Source organism: Anomalospiza imberbis, chromosome 1 (genome assembly GCF_031753505.1).
Source record: "Anomalospiza imberbis isolate Cuckoo-Finch-1a 21T00152 chromosome 1, ASM3175350v1, whole genome shotgun sequence".
Lineage (NCBI taxonomy): Eukaryota > Metazoa > Chordata > Aves > Passeriformes > Viduidae > Anomalospiza > Anomalospiza imberbis.
The window spans coordinates 29,574,644-29,591,470 of NC_089681.1; the positions used below are offsets into that span (position 1 = coordinate 29,574,644).

Here is a 16,827-nt window from a genome sequence, read left to right on the forward strand (position 1 = left end):
CCTAGGGCCTTAATCAGTATCTGGGTGGGAGACAACAATGTTTGCAGAAGGTAGCAGCTTCATGAGGGTTTGCTATTACCTATTTTCTTTCTTCTAGTGAGCAGTGAGTTTAATGGCTAGAGTCTCTCCAGGTGGGCAATCACAAAACTAACATTTTTATTCTCCTGACAGAAAATTGCATGTCTTTTTCCTAGCATAAAATGACATTTCCCCTAGAAAATTCTGATGCTTTTGCATAAGTGGTTATCCTTGTTAGAGTATTTCTCTGAAGAAGCATTTCTCACTGGTTTTAGCAGTCTAGGAAAATTCTTGAGCAAGTTCTTATTTTCACTTATTAATTTTTAGTTAGCATGCTGCTCTGACAGCATAGTATCTCCCTGGGAAGCTTGGGGAACAGGTGGAGATCATAGTTCTTTTGTCTTCAATGCTACCATGTTAACATGAGGATAAGAGAGATGATTTACAGATACTTTTGATCTGGTTTTGACTTTGAAAAATTTTCCAACAATTCATTAGGAATAATAAACCCTTTCTTTGCTCACAGTAATGGCTGAAGGTGCTGGAGGGGTCTGGCCCTCATTTCTACAGGTAGAACTACCTGTTCTGACTGGTATAAAAAGAAATGAACTGAACAATCAAGGTCATTGTGTTCTGTCTTTTCATGCCACAACAAGAAGAACTTTGAATCTCTTTTCATTAGACTTTGTGCTGTCCAGTAAGCAAAGTCCATCCATGTTCTCTAAAATGCTCTACCTATTGTTAACAACTTTCCTCCCTTAAAATGCGTGTATCAGCAGCATTTACCCAGTGCATTTTAAGACTTCAATTTGTTATATTGGACATTTCAGAGATGCCTGTTTCTGGATATTTCTTTACAAAGAGTTGTTAAAAGAAGGTTTTTCCCCCTCTTAAAGTGCTACAGCCTTGTTATTAACAACCATGTGCTGGCCACTGCTCCTCATCATTCTCATGGAGAGTAATTCATCCTCCTAGCAGAGGCTGACAGATGGCCATAATCTCTGTAACGAGAGGGAAGCTTTGAAAAACGACTGTGTTAGAACCTGAAAACTGCAGTGAAAGAAAGCATGAGTATTGGTTTATGCTACTGAAAATGATGAAAGCCATAAGTATAGCTAGAATCTTAAATTCTACTCTGTTCTCAGAGAGGTTCTTAGAATTTTTTGTTTTAAATTCCTGGTGATAAACCATAGCATAACTGAATGTGGATGTCAGAAAGGAACAGAACCAAGATCCTAAATCTGATATTATTTATTTTTCACATTTATATTTGTATCAGACTCTCAGTATTGCTTAAGTTGATACTTTAAAAGTGCTTGTAGTCTTATGCATGAGTTTTGTATTTATCAGACTTATACTCAAAGGACCTTGAACTCAATTAAAGAACATTACTCACATAAATTATTTCAGACAACCTCTTTTGCTACTTACTGTCTTTGAATCTTTAAATGTTATCCTTATGTCAAGACAATATGTTGTGAAGTCTGAATTCATTAATGAGGAAGAACCTAGCAACCATCTGTGAAATACTTGAAGGCAGGTATTTATTGTGGTTTAGGAAAGGTGTTCCCACTGAAACACTCCAAACCATGTGGTGCTTGCTCACTCCCCCTGCCCCCTTCCTCTCCCCATATGGAGAGCTGGAGAGCTGAATTGGAGGTACAAAAGGTAAAATCATGAGTTGAGAGAAGAAAAATTTACTGGAAACAACAATGAAATATGAAATTAACATAACAGAAACAATATTAATAAAAGGGTGTACAAGAAAGGCAAACAATTCACACGTGAAGGGCTCACCATAGGGAAACTGGCAATATACAAACTACCACCACACTACCCTGACATGGAAGGGACCTCTTCTCCTGCCTCCAGAAAATGAGGTGAGGTGGTACAGAATAACCTCTGTGTTTACAAACATTAACACATCCTGGCTGGAATCAGGGCAAATTTCACTGTCCTCTAGAAAATCTGAACTGTGTGATGCTTTGGGGTACACAAGTGTTCGAATGTCAAACAATCCCATCAGGTTGCAGCTGATAGGTGACCCCATTTGCTTTCACAAATTGAATTGCTCTTGGATTTCCCTGGGGTTTAGCAGGGAAAGCATCTCTGATAAGGGTTCCTGGGAAGAATAAAGCTTACATACTGGTATCAGCTCTTCTGCTAGAAGAGAGAAGGATAAAGGGGAATTTCCTGTATAGGTCCTGAACTTGGAGTTAGGCAGTGAAGACATGAGTGCTATTCTGTATGGCCCTGATTAAAGGGATGGATGGTACTACACAGAGCTTTATTTTCTGTACCCGGACTGAAATCCAACTCAGGCTTCCCTGACATCTTTCTTTCTATAAATTAGTCTTTCTTTGGGGACTAAACCCCATTTTTCTCTAGTTTCTCTAGGCATAGCACACCTACTCTGTCAGATGGGGGGGGGGGGGGCGGCCTGGGTGGCCTCTATTAAAAATACACAGGGCAGTGTCCCTTTGTAGATGGTGACAGGAAAGTTTAGAGAAGGGTTTCACAGGATTTGTGTGAAACCCTGAATTTTAACTGGAAACAGAGCTTTGAGCCAGTCAGGCTGTGCAGTGCTAGGAGTATTGTCATCAGGAATGCTGCTAGTGATTCAGTCAAATACTTGTGGCTGCTGTGAAACCAGAGGACACACTTGCATTGTCTAACTTTGGTTTCTGGGATATTAATTTTAGGAATACAGTCATCCCTTTTTAATCACAACAAGAGAAATGCACTTGCAAAGCCTGATTCTACACCGGTCTCTAATCATTGCCTGTGGCAGAAACTTAATGTTACCAAAATCCTAATTAAATTTCAAGTGAGCCTGGGATGAACCTGGACTGCACTTGAAAGCATGATAAGGAGTAAAGCTGACTTTCCAGACACTTCCAAACTAGCAAATACAAATACAAACCTAATATCTTCTAGTTTCCCAGAAAGCAAAACTTGCTACAATGAGAGCATCAGCTACTGGGAGCACTTCCACAGTTCTCCTGCAGCGCTTGATTTAGATCAATACACCATTACTGATTACCTGTGACAGCCATACAGGAGCTCTTAAATACCTTCTCTTGTCACAGATTTGAGTTTTCTCATAACTTACATTCCTCAGGAGTTACAAGATTTTTACTATAAGGTGATTTCAGTAGAAAGGGAGATTTACTACTTACTGGCTCAGGACTGTGGACACTAAGATGGATTAATTTGCTGGCACTCCAATGAAAGGAAGATAAAATTCACATTTGTGTTGGTTTTCATATAATTTCAACCCAATAAACAACATCTGAGAAAAAGGAGTAAGAGAGGGATTAAATCTCAGCTTGTTTCAGTTGACAAAGAGAAGGCAGGATCACAGATAAAAACTGTTATTCTCATACTCTACTGTCTAGTATGAAGTGGAGTTAAAGATTTTTAGATCTTTAGGAAATCACAAAGCGGTTTCTTCATATACGTTGAGCAAAGTATGTGTTTAACTGTTATGCTTAACATTGTTTTCACACATTTTGATTTTTTCTTTGACTACTCTAACTCATTTACTTCCCGCTATTGCAATCATTCTCCTACAAACTGAGGAAGCAAAAATTGCTGGTGACTGGAAGGCTGAACATGAGCAACACAGGTATGCTGTCTGTACAGATAGGCTAGTGAAGAAGGAGGTGTATTTGCTATTGCTGACATTTTGTCAAAGGCTAAAGGCAGCTGCAAATGTTATTTATAAGAATACAGAATTCTTCAAAGCTGTTCCTTTAAAATCTTCAGTTGCATTCCTGAGTATTTGAGACAGAGATAAGAGTTCTTCATCTTTGGTTTGAGTTTCTTCTCCCTGTTAAGGAAGTTCTTGCACAAGGATGTGCTGCAACCAAGATCTGTCATTTAGAAAAAATCTGATGTTTTTAGCTTGCTGAGTTTATCAGTTATCTTGTGTCATGTCAGACAAACTGTTTAAATGTTTTTCCTCTTGTATTGTTTGATCAGGCAGGTGGACTACTGCTTCAGCTGCGGCCGGTGAGGTTTAGGCAGCTCCCTGAGGTGATGGATGTGTCTGTTCAGGTTGCTCTAGGGCTGTCCATGCCCTAGTTCTGCTATTGAAAACAGACTCACCACTTCTACTCATTCAGATCTGCCTTCTTTCTGACTTTAGTAAGTCTTTACCTGCTCTCAGGACCTGGACATACTTCAGCTAAGATTATACCAAGGAGAAATGAAAAAATTCCAACTGAAAGACTCTACCTCACCCATTTATTTTGTGGTTGGTTTCTAGGACAGGTTTGCATGTGCTCACAGTGAATTGCACATCAAACTGAAAAAGTTTCCCTTTTATGCTACTGAAAGATACCCAGCTTGTCTGAAAAGCCACACAACTGCTCAGCCAAAAGGTTTGGGGCTTGCACATTTTTACACTTAACCCACACAGAGGAAACTAACTGGATAGCAATAGCTGGCATTTATCAAGGTTCTCAAAGTATGGTTCAGCCAATGCATGTAATGAATAAATAGAATCCTAGAGAGAAAAAATCAGATGTGGAGTAGATGAGAGAGGCATGGCTGGCCTCACACAGATGAATACCCATACTTACACATAATCCAATTTAAATTTTGAATTAATTTTCCCTAGATTATGAAGGGCATGAAATTTATTTTGGTTCTGCTGAATTCACATATTTTTGATTACTCCTTCTTTACATGATGCTCATCTTTTAATCCTATAAATCTTTATTTTATCCTTCCTAGTTTAGTAACTGGATTCTTAGAAGAGGTGGAAAATTGTTTCCTGCATTACTGGAATTTTTTTATTGCATAATTTCTTCTGACACTCTTTGAGGTTTTAGGAAAATAGGTATGCTTGAAAGAATCTGGATACCTCTGTCCTATAGATATGACTGCTTTTTAAAGAAACATTCTGCATTTTAAGATTGTCCCCACTAGCAATATTTGATTTTTAAAGACTGCAGAAAGTGGGATTGATGAAAGACCTGCTTAGAATGTGCTGGGAAGTCAGAGAGTCAAAACTATCAAACACTGGAAATTCTGAGAGATGTAAGAATTAGAGGCTTTTATTGTTAGAATAAGTGGCACTTATAGCAATCTGACCTTTTTTGTGGCAAATATTCTGGAAAACAATATACTGATGAGAAGTCTTCTGTGCTTCTGAGCACAGTGAACAATTACAATGATAGGGAGAACAGAGCTGCTGATTCTGTGAATAACTGGTTTGGAGTTTCATTTCAAGGCACAAGTGACAGTGCAGCCTGTTCTGAATCCCAGAAGATTTGCAGATGTTCAACTTCCTTATACCCCTTTGTCCTACTGAAGTCACCGCTGCACAGGGGAGAGTTAATCTTTTGGGTAATTTTACACGTTTTGTTACATCAGCCCAACAGCTCAGGCTTATGCAACCTTTCAGACTGGGGACAGGAATTCTTCTAATCCCATATTTAATGCCATCTGTCAACCCACTGGTGCATGCTTAAGATCAACTTTAGACATTCAAATAACCTCAAAACACACATTTCTTTTCACAGGTTTAAACAGATTAACGAGAGATTAGACAAAGTATATTCTCTGTTTTCCTCTTGGAAGTGTATTCCCACCACTTGTCCATGTTTCAATTGACTGCTTGTAATGACTGGTCCTGCTTTAAGGCTGAAGGTTTGCTGGAGAGCTTTTGGGGTTCTTTATTCTATGGTCTTTCTGTCTTTCTTGGCAGGCAACCCCATATTTTCTTTTACCAGCCTAAACTTTAACAAGGACATTTCCCTTCTTTTTACATTATATTCTCCCAATATCTTTTGGACTTTCTTCTTTAAGTGTACTTACATCTCTCTGATCCAAGCTGGTTGATTCTTAAAAAAATTATCTCATATTTCATGTTTACATCCATGGATATTTCTTCCAGTCCAACTGTCTTTACAATTCTGGTTTCTAAAACCATGTCAATAAAATCACTGACCTAGAATGCTTTCAGGGAATCCACACCAAAAGTCACCTTTAGTGAAGGACTAAGCACAAGGTTTAGTAAGATGCTATAGACCTGCTAATATTTTTTTGATTATTAACCAATAATATTAGTTCCTTTGAATGAACCAGACGTGACTGGTTATTAGTTATTCATAGTTATTTCAAATTATTTTTTTTTATTCTTATTGGGTGACAGTCTGATAATACCCCTAAAATAAATTAGTTTGCATACAGCTGATGAGTTTGGTTTCCAGATCTCCTTATTTAAATATACCTACATCACTAGACCTAGGAAAAGAGAAGTCAGAAAGGAAACAATTCCTCCCAGTGAAGTCTGTGGGACAGTGGGCAACAACCATTCCTTTTGGGTGACTCTACTTCTTTATCAAACAAGTAAGATATATAGGCAAGAAGAACACAGAAAATAGCAGTTGCAAGCTATGTGTGAAACCTATTGAGAAGCCATGTAGATCCATTTGAAAAGATTTAGGTCAGTTCAGGCCTTTACAATAAACATTTAAAGACCAAGACTAATGGCTGGAAGTGGTGTACCTCATACATTTTCATTAGCCTAAGTGCAAATATGGAAATATACACCAGAGTAGGTCTGACCCTCAGTGTTACCCAGAGCATACTCCTTATTCATAGAATGCCCTCCAAAGGACAAATGTAATGTGTAATCTTATTTGATAATGTATGTTCACATCTCAGAAGATGCTGGGGAATTATTAGCCTTTGACAGACTTCCTTTTGGCTTTACCAATTAACAGAAATGAAACTCTGCAAGATTAAATTTCTCCTTTGGACCATGTAAAGCTTTAAGGCTTTTTCTATAACCCTATAAAGTAACAAAAAAAGACAAGCACTGAATTTTCAAGTAATTGTGCAGTGATTTAGCCAACTCCTATTGAAGTTTGGACTTTGAAAATTACTTATGCAAAAATTATATTCTTGGCCTTCAGAACTCCTTTGAGATGTGTGTCCTCTTGGCATGTGACCATAGGGATTTGTTGAAGATGGAGCTGGGCAGCAGGGGTTTTTGGCAATGTTTAAACTATTGGGCACATATGTTTTAAATTAGATGGAACATATCCTCAACATGAAGGAAATAGGATTCCTTCAGTGTTGGGGAAGTGAAATTGCTGTATAAAGCAGTGCTGAGGCCCTTCAGAGTCATGGCAGGGGTCTGTGCCTTAATAACCAAACTTATTGATGCAGGAAAATGAAATGAAAGTCAGTAAATTGCTGATGAAATGGAGTTCAGTGGGTTGTTTAGTCCATTCCATGCTGAATTGGTCTCTACCATGCATTATTCTCTGCCTTGCCCAACTCAGGTGTAAATAATGGAACTGACACTTTTCTTGTTACATTTACAAAAGTAATGGCTTCCTCTTTCTTTTCACTTGACAGGCTAAAACATATGTAAGTGGATAAAAATGATGGTAGACCAGAATTGGTCTGAATTGCACATAGAGTTCATTAAAGCAGCAGCCTCTGGTGGAAGTTTACTCATGTGTGAAGGTACATGCAGGTTGGTCTGGATCCCTGCTGGAGGCTGAGCAGAAGTAGCTGCTCTGGGAGGAATTTGATGAAGCTGCAACCTGTCACAGTTACAGCACTGGATGTAGCAGGCATAGAAAATACTTGTCCTTACTCGTGGACTTGTTTCCATCACACAGGAGGGGGAAGATTGAGCTGAGAAGAAGATCTATGTTGGAAAAGGTTATCTAAAATCAACTGAGTCTAGGAAATCCTTATGGAAATATCATCCGACCAAAGTAATTTGTATACAGATATGCCCACTGTAAAAGTTTGTAGGTTGATTAAAGGACATCAGAGGTGAAATTTTCGATTCCATAAAAATATCTTGAGTAAGTAATCAAAATTCCTGTTGCTGTTGAATACCAACAGTTCTTTCAAAAATCTGTTTCTGTGGCTGGGCAAAGCTGTGGAACCTGGAGCTTGGCCCTGTTGCAGCACCACTGGGGCAGGGACTGATGTTTTGCCAGCTGCCAGTCACACTGGGTTGAATGGGGCATATGGGCTGTGCCTGCCCTAACCACCACAGCCCTGATCCAGCCTGAATCTGCCTCCATCTCAGCAGGAAGTGCAACAGCAGGGAGGTTGTAGAAGCCTGTGTTGAAACAGTGCAGCCCTATGGTTTCAATCTGGCCTGGTGAATTACTACATAATAGGGCCCAAACACACCTGATAGCTGCCTAATATTAGAAATAAAGCCCTGGGTGTTTTTAATTGTTTTGGTGAGCGCTGGCAATGTTTAGGATGTTCTTTTGTCCTAAGGAAGTCTAGCCACTCACTAATACATGGGGAGGCATTGGAAGCATGAGGTGACTCGTACTGTCTCAGATTAGCTATTAATTGCAAGGCAATCAGAAGGTATAATCTGACTATTACCTCTGACTATTTATTATTTCTATGAGTGGCTATCAAAGCCTAAGAAGCAGAGGTGACAGGTTTTTAAGCATGAAGTAGCAAGCTACCTAGAGAAAGGCACATTTCACTCTCCCAGGGAAGGTTTGGAGTATTTTTGTTTCAGTCCAGCTGGCAAAGCCTTTTACTGATACTCTAACATCTGGAGGACTGTCTAAAGTCTTAAATGCTCTGGGACAGGGCCAGAGGATAAAGAACCTTTTACAAGGAAAGGCTCTTGGGGTTTGCACAGTCTGGTCACCAATAAAGGCTGGACTTCATCCACAGAATGATGAAAGCTCAACAAAATCCAGCAGTTATCCCCTAGCTTTTGGAATGTACCCTAGGAGCAGAATCCCCCTTGCCAGACCCATTCCCAGCGCTGTGTTTTGCCAGCCTTTCCCCTGCCCTGAGAAAGGCTGTTTGAGTCAGTGTGTCAGAAGCCTGGTTAGTCATATAAAGCCATTCTTTCTTTTCTGTTTTCCTCTTTTCTGTCTGGGATTCCCAGTACTGGGACCTTGTCCTACCGGAGACAGAAGGGACAGAGTGTGTGAGCAAGCAGGCCTGCCTGTGGGACATGCCAAGGCGTGCTCATGCTGAAGACAAGCAATCTTAAGAGCTTTGGAAAATGCATCAGCTGCTGCCTCATCTCAGAAAGCCAGGGAGACCATGGTTACTTAGACATCAAAGCAAAGAAGACCAGGAAATTTGGGTTACCATTTTTCTAATTAATGTTTCTATCACTTTTTTTTTTTTTTATGTTCAGAGTAAATCTATTTAAGATTCCCCACTGGTTTTAAAGAGGGAAAGAAAAAGGTTTTTAATTAGAACTGTACAATTCATGTACCTAATGAATCAATAGTAATTGAATGTAATGGAAACTTCTTCAAAGCACACTTATGGAGTATAGCAAAACCTCCTTTAATAGATTTAGTTCCATGCCAGTGACCTTTTAAAAGGATTCTTCATCATATACTGGCTCTAGTGTATAGGTTTTTCCCATGTATCCTCTGGAGTTCATCCAGGTATTATATGCTTGGATATACAGTGGTTTATATTGTAGTCATGGGTATTAGGTACAGTCACAGACATACTTGTTAATTAATAGACTTCCTAAAATTGTTATCCTCTGTATGTGGTTTTCTGAAAGGCTACATGGATTGTATTATCCCTACAGACTATAAAAATAGCCAATATATTTTCATTTCAATTGTTTAACCACTACTTTAGTCTAAAAGTTAAGGCTACAAAATATCTTCAATCAATAGACTGGAAAAAGAAATATATGAGATGAGAAGCCTTTCTGAATTAGTGGTGTCTTAGCATTACATTAATCACATTTCCTTAGTGAAAAAGAGAGATTCATAATGAAACACACTTCTCCAGATGAAGAAATCATTGTATAAAACAAAGTTTCTGGAGAAGATCTTTCTCTAAGGAAATCCCCACAACTACTCCTTCAAAGAACAGCCTTCAGATATGGATGCAGACTTGAACCTTCAGAACTTTCTTACACATTTTTGAAGGACATAACCCTAGCAGGCTTAGGATAAAATAGTTGAATTGATATTGCCTTACTGATGAGGGTGACTTCTGAATCTCACACAAAGGTGCCCTTACAGTGTCTAGCCCATTTTGGTACGGTTGCAGATATAATCTGTGCTGGCTTAGCTCTCTGTATCCTGCTGTGACTTCATCTGCACTGGCAGCTTGCAGAGATGTACCTGCGGGGTTCACAGGGCAAAGCGCTTGAACAGATCTCGGCCGGTCCTGCTCAGCCCCCCTCCTACTGGAGCACAGGAAGGAGAGGACTGGGCAGGAAGAGCTCAGCAGGCAATGAGATATTGCTTTGATTTCCCCTGTAATTCACTTCCTTCAAGAATTTCACTGATGCCCAAAGGGTTTCTGCCTTGTGCAAGCCAAGGGATTGTTCAGTCTTGTTTTGTGTGGGGTCTTTTTATTACAGAGGAAGGTACAAGCCTTTCAACTGAAAAGCAAAGACACTTGACTGGGACAGAGGGAAGGAATCTCAAATACACACACACACTAAAAAAACCACAGTGCTTTAGACCTGCACACCTTAATGTTTGTCATCCACACTGCACTGGATCAGCTTTTATCACACAGGCTAAAAAGTCCTTATCCTGAGAAAAGCCAAGCATGAGGATATTTGCCTCAAAAGGCTGCTTTGCAAGACCTAAATCAGAGTTTTGGAACTTAAACTTTAATTTTCAAAAAGCTCTCCAGGTTTCATTTTTATGAAGAATATGCAACCTGAGGGAATGCCAACACTATAAAGCCAGAAGGCATCAATAAATGCATATATATGAAATATATTTAAATTATACAATATATATGTTTTATGTAATAGAATGTATTAAGTATATTTAATCTCGTGATTTTCAGATTAATACCCATCTTCTCAAAGGTCTCTGTTCTGATTCTGGAACATTCATGTCTCTCAGTCTTTCCTTAAGAGAGGAAAAAAAAAGCTACAATTCAGGTTTTTCGACCAAATAATTGAAAATCTGAAATTTAAATGTGAGATTTTTTTTTTTTAGTTAAGCTATTACCATAAAAAGTCTGATGTATTGGCTGACTAAGATGTCTGTTATGTCCTGCCAGAATTTAGATCTGAGCTGCAATGTCTCTTTTTATGTTTTCTTTTCTGTTTTCAAGAATTCTTACCAGAACCTATCATCTGGTGTTATGCATTAAAATTCTTAAAATTCAGCAGCTTTGTATTAAATTTAGAAACCTTTAATATCTCAGCGTGAAAAAGAGGGAGCTTAGCTGTGCTTATTTGAACTTGAGTTGCTATTACCAGAGAATGATGCTGTCTGGAGCACCTGAATGTCCTTCCTAAGGTTGCTCCTGGTAAGTGGTGAGGAACAACCAGGCAATTCAAAAGCATAATTAACTTTTAGATGCTCTTTTCTGACATGATAACCCAGGGTTATAATGTGTTATTTAGATGATACTATGGTCCCAAATTGCATAATAACTGGAGGATCTGTGCTGGAAGTAGCTCTACTAGAAGGATTTACCAGGATTCCTTTCTAGTTGTGGCAAGTTTTTAATCTACTGGAGGTAGGAGAAATTTAGGGGGAACTCATTGCTTTACTGATGAAAAGCTCCCCCCTTGTTTGAGTTTGCTTTTCCAAGTGGGTTTATCTCTTGAGAAATTGATATAACAGTATTTAAGTGGACATAATAATGCTTACATACCTCAAAATAACATTGTGGGACATAATGGGCTGATTAATTGACTTTTGTGCTATGCAAGATGTTTCTTTCAATTCCTAGATTTCACATGTGTGTCAAAAATGAGATACATGGGTAAATGTATAGCAATACATACAGGGAAAAGCAATTTTGACTTAACATGTAAAATGTTGTGTTTTGGGAGACTATTACCAATCAGAAATGAGACCTTGAGGACCATAATATTGTCAGCTTAGTGCTCAGCAGTAGCATGAAAAGAAAAAAAAATAGAAATATTAGGAAAGGAATAAAGGAGAAAACAGACGACATCATTATGAAAGCAAATATATTCATGATTTTCCCACACCTTGATGGCTGTGGGAACTTCTGGTCCTCCAATCTTCAAAAAGTATGTCTTTAAGGGGAAAAGGTTCAATGCATAGTGACAAGGACAATTCATAGTTATGGAGCAACTTCTGTGTGAGGAAAACCAATGTAAATCTGCCAGTTTTAGTTCAGATCAGGCATGTGTATTGAAATATATCTTCAAATCATCCTCACTTACTGCACTTTGGCTCAAACAGAGGACAGTCTCTGAGCACTTGAACTGAATTCCATTTGGAAACAAAACCAGCCTGGAACGTGCCTAGTGCAATTCTGGAACAAGCCCAGTGCAATCCAACTGCTAATGACTATACAATCTGCAGGACCATTTTTATACTAATTGGAAGAAAAAAGCCTGCTGAAGGTCCTGGAGACTCTACATCAATAATTTTGTTTTGCAAATGCACTCCTGTTATCTACTGTACAATGTGAATAGCTGAGGTGAATGCTTCAACCTGACACATAAATGATTTGGAAGTATAGGAGAGGTCCACACAATTCTGAGTGGCATCGTGAGGAATGCTAGAGATCAACTAAATGGTCATTGTATTTTTCAGATACAGATCCCATAGAATTAGGTCAATTGCATTAATTTGAATCAGTTTTAAAACAAAGGAAAAGATATGGTTCTTTGTTGTGGCATGCAGTGAACCTGTGGAGCTCCTTGTTAAAGGATGTTTCATATAGGTGAAGTTCAGGTGGGTGTGAAAGCAGACTGGACAAATGCTTGGGAGATATGTTGACATTTACTTACTGGGTTACCAGTTACCAGGATTCTGGGTTACCAGAATTGAAAAATTTCTGTGGCTGAAAGTGGGTAGATCCCGTATATTCTCTTTTTTTTCTCTTCCTTACATGTCCCCTCATGACCATGGCTGAAAGCATAACAGTTCAAAGTAAGCCCTTGCTCTGAGGCAGTGTTATGTTCTTTCTTGTATTATATTTTGTTTCTATATACTTAAAAAAAAAATAGATATAAGAAGTGCTGTGAAAATGATCTTTGAATAGATAGTTAGCTCTGAATTTTACCTTTGTGGCTGGTGCTGGTGATTTCCACACTAGAAATGCTTCTCAAAAACCTGTGCATGTTAAATTAAAATGTGCTTTTCTAAGGAAGTTTTGAATTAGTAATTTAGATGATTTTCAGCATTACAGACTACCTGAACTCCAAATGACTGCAGTAATAAAGGGTATTAATTTGAAGCAGCCACAATTTCCTATTGATATTTTATGTTCATTTTTATTTAAGCTTTATTGTTGCAACATTGCATAATTTCACAGCTGTAAAAAAAAGCTGGGTGTGTTAAATGTGCAGTTGGAAAAAAGGAAGAGAGATAGCTGAGGGACATCTGAAGTTTCTTAGTCTTGGTGTTTATGTGATTTTTTGGCATGAAAAACAGGGTTTTTTTTCTTATATATATGAAGGCTTTTGTAAAGTAGTGAAATAGATCTTGCTTTGGGTTGAACATGATGATTTTTAGCAATAAACAGCAACACTATATTTGACATTTATGACATGAGGAATGAAATGTCTGATCGCAATAGTAGGAGGTTTGAAACATTGTCCTTAGAGAAGTGGTATACTCAGGTGATGCTGTGCCAAAACCACAAGAGGATTGTCAAACTCTGAGTCAAATGAAGATCACTTGGTTTAAGAGCAATAAATTAAAGTTTGGTGCTTTGGGAGAAGTCATCTTCCTTGATCCAATAATAGACAGAAATGGCCAGAATGCTTTTTTAGTTTCCCTCAGCGTGTGATGCTTTCAGCTACACCTTTTCCCAACTGCTCCTTCTGGATGAGGTACTGGTCATGGAGTGGCAGCTGTTCCCAGTATTAGACAGCTGTCCTTGCCACACTGCTTTGGAGAAGGCAGGAGACAGCATTTGCTGGCTTACTGACATAACCTTGGGCATGGAGCATGGCTGGATCACAGCCTGGGGTGGCATGGCTGCAGGGAATACTTTTTATTACAGCTGAACGATTAAAGTAGTGAATAACAGTAAATATTTAATGTGAGTCAGACAAACCTTGTGAGTCAACACTTCTCACAGTACTATAAGATGTTGTTTCCTACCAGCTGAGTACCTTGAATTCCTGTAACTGCACTTTGCTGGCAACGACCTCAGGCTATGGGATGGCAAGGTGTGACCACTAGCTCTGTCATGCAGCAGGTCATCTGCATGCCCGGCAGTGCTCTGACTCCCAAGTGCTTGTGTGGTGTGACAGACAGAAAAGTTGCCAAAAAAGAACATACGTCCACTCTGGCTTCTGGCTTAGTACAGCGAAAAGACTTGTCATTTACGAGAAATGTAATCATTATGAGATACGTAATATGCTTTTTAAAGATAGATGATCTGTAGCTTATTTTTAGTGACATAATTTTACATATAGTGGGAAAAGCATTTATACAGATATTGGTTATCAGCACCATGCAGTCGTCAGTTTTAAAACTTGCAGAGGGGAGAAAGATTCATAGAACCTCCTGGGGGAGATTTAGAGACAGCTGAACCTCAAGAGATGGAGATATTTCTACTATTCAAGTTATCTTTTGATTGTGATAAGAATGACTTCAGCAGCAGCATTTTGCTGTAGCTGTAAATACTTGCTTTGCACTAGAAAAAAAGTATGCCAGAATTATTATCAGTGCACATGGTACTGTGCACCAGGTGCTTTCAGTATAAAAAAATGTCCTCGCAATAAGTCAGTAGGAATAAAATTTCAGAGGTTGTTTGGTTTGTTCTCACTCTACCTTAAGCATATACAAGAGGGAGTGCACATGCACTTTCATGTAGGCAGCTAGAAATGAGACAACTGCTAAAACACGAAAAATGTCATGGTACAGCACCTGAGGAAAGACAGGTCAGAGAAATCAAGATTAGGAAACACGTTTCCATTTCCCCCAGGGGTTTTTAGGTGAAAATGGAGAAATCTAACCTTTGACTCCACTTTCATTCAGAGGTTTGATTTTTGTTTGTCTTATCCTTCTAATAAGATTTTTATTTGATTGTGGGATATTTCCATCTCTGAAGGTAGAGGAAAGGGTTAAGGCTCTACCAACATGTCAGCAATTCCTCCTCTCAAAGGCTGTGGTAATGTATGGAAAGGTCTGTAAGCGTGGCATTTTTTTTATTTTAATCCTCTTCCATTAAGTTCTAATGACTGGTTGCTGAACGATGTCATGCATTTCCTGCTCCTTTTATGGGGAGCTGTTTTATAAAGCAGCAGCTTGGAAGCGTGCAGGAAGCAGTCATCTCTGGAATTGATTGCATTTCTGATAGACCACTTTTGTACTGTATCCCTGGAGAAATGCTGCAGGTCATAATGGCTTATGTTCTCCTTGTAGCTGCAGCATAATAATTTACAGAAGTAGAACAAAGGCAGAAACAAGCTCTACCATCTCTAAAACTGTGTCTCACTAGACACAGTTCACTCTATTTATTTATTATTTATTTGAAGAAAGCAGATCATTATTATTACTAGAAGGGAGTAAAGGGCTATGTACAAGACTAAGAAAACCTCTTGGTCTGAAACAGGTGATGTTTATAAATTGGTTGGGCGTATGATCCACAAGAAACATGTCCAATTTGATCAAGTGATGTGGAAAGGGCAGTTGAACAAAAGCAATGTTTGCATATATTGCGATGGCAGTAATGATCATGTCCCTTCTGTCTGTCACACTCATTCATTAAAAATGGGTGTCAGCCATTAAGCTTTGATTTTCAGCACAGATAAGTAATGAACAAGCACATAAAGGAAACAAGGGCTGGCCACACTGCAGAGCAGTCTGATGATCTGATTATGCTGAGAGACTGCCACTTTCTTGGTTGGGTGGTAACTATAAGGGGATGATTCCCATTGTTTCTCTTTCTGCAGCTCTGTCCTCATTGAAATATTAGTAAGAAATGCCAATGTGGGTTTTTCATGCATCTTCTCTGGAAAATTGTTTTCCTTGGTTCCTGATAGAAATCAACAAGACAGTCCCTCAAGTGAATTCTTCCTGGTGGGCCAGATTTAATGAGTGCCTTGGTGTGCAGAAAGCATGTAGAAAAGAAGCTTTTGAGGTTTATAAAACACATGACATTTGCTGTGGTTTCTTTTTTTCCCCCCATTTGTAAGTGTGCTGATCTGAAGAATGTATAGAAGTAGAGATGGTTTTTACTCTTTCTTTCTGCAAATGCCTAAAATTATACCATGGAACTAAAGGCCTCTGCCAAATAGTAACTGGCACTGAATATCAGTCTTTCTACTAGTACCAGGCTGTCATGAGCAATTTTTTGTGACTGGACTGGTGTTAGTCTGAACAGGCTTCCCATGATAGACTTAAACAGTATCTCAGGCCATTTTTTCTTTAGTACTCTGGTAATTTGGATGTTCATTGAACCATGAACAATCTGGGCACCAAATTTGCAGGTGGGGTAAAAAAATGTACTGCTCTTATCATAGAACAGCAAGGATGTTTAAAATATACCTCTGGCTTCTACTATAACTTTAGGAAGGTCACTTACCTTCTCCTTATTTCAACCTGTCTGTTTCTCAGTAATATAATGTCACTGACTGCAGTGGAATTTAGTGAATACATATTTGCAAGGCATTTGGGCATTTCACGTAAAAGGTTTTGCAGTAATTCTTGAGAAGACTGTGAATTCTTGCTGGTGAAATCCACAATAATCACCCTGAGATGAGACTGCTCTTGAAAACTATGAGAGAAACTGGAGGAGGGGGCCTGGGGCTATTAAGGGTGAAACAATGTGGAGGCAGCACCCTTGGTGACAAAGTTTAGGCCTATTTCCTTTTTTTTTTTTATTGTTTGGGTGCTGAGAAAC

At 38.8% G+C, this 16,827-nt stretch overlaps 1 long non-coding RNA gene across 1 annotated transcript; it reads left to right on the forward strand.

Annotated features, from left to right (window-relative positions):
- The first annotated feature begins 3,320 nt into the window (after positions 1 to 3,320).
- Positions 3,321 to 7,734, forward strand: LOC137476916 (uncharacterized). Its single transcript, XR_011000725.1, has 3 exons — positions 3,321 to 3,494; positions 3,600 to 3,646; positions 7,396 to 7,734. It is a non-coding gene; the product is annotated as an uncharacterized lncRNA (long non-coding RNA).
- Positions 7,735 to 16,827: the final 9,093 nt, after the last annotated feature.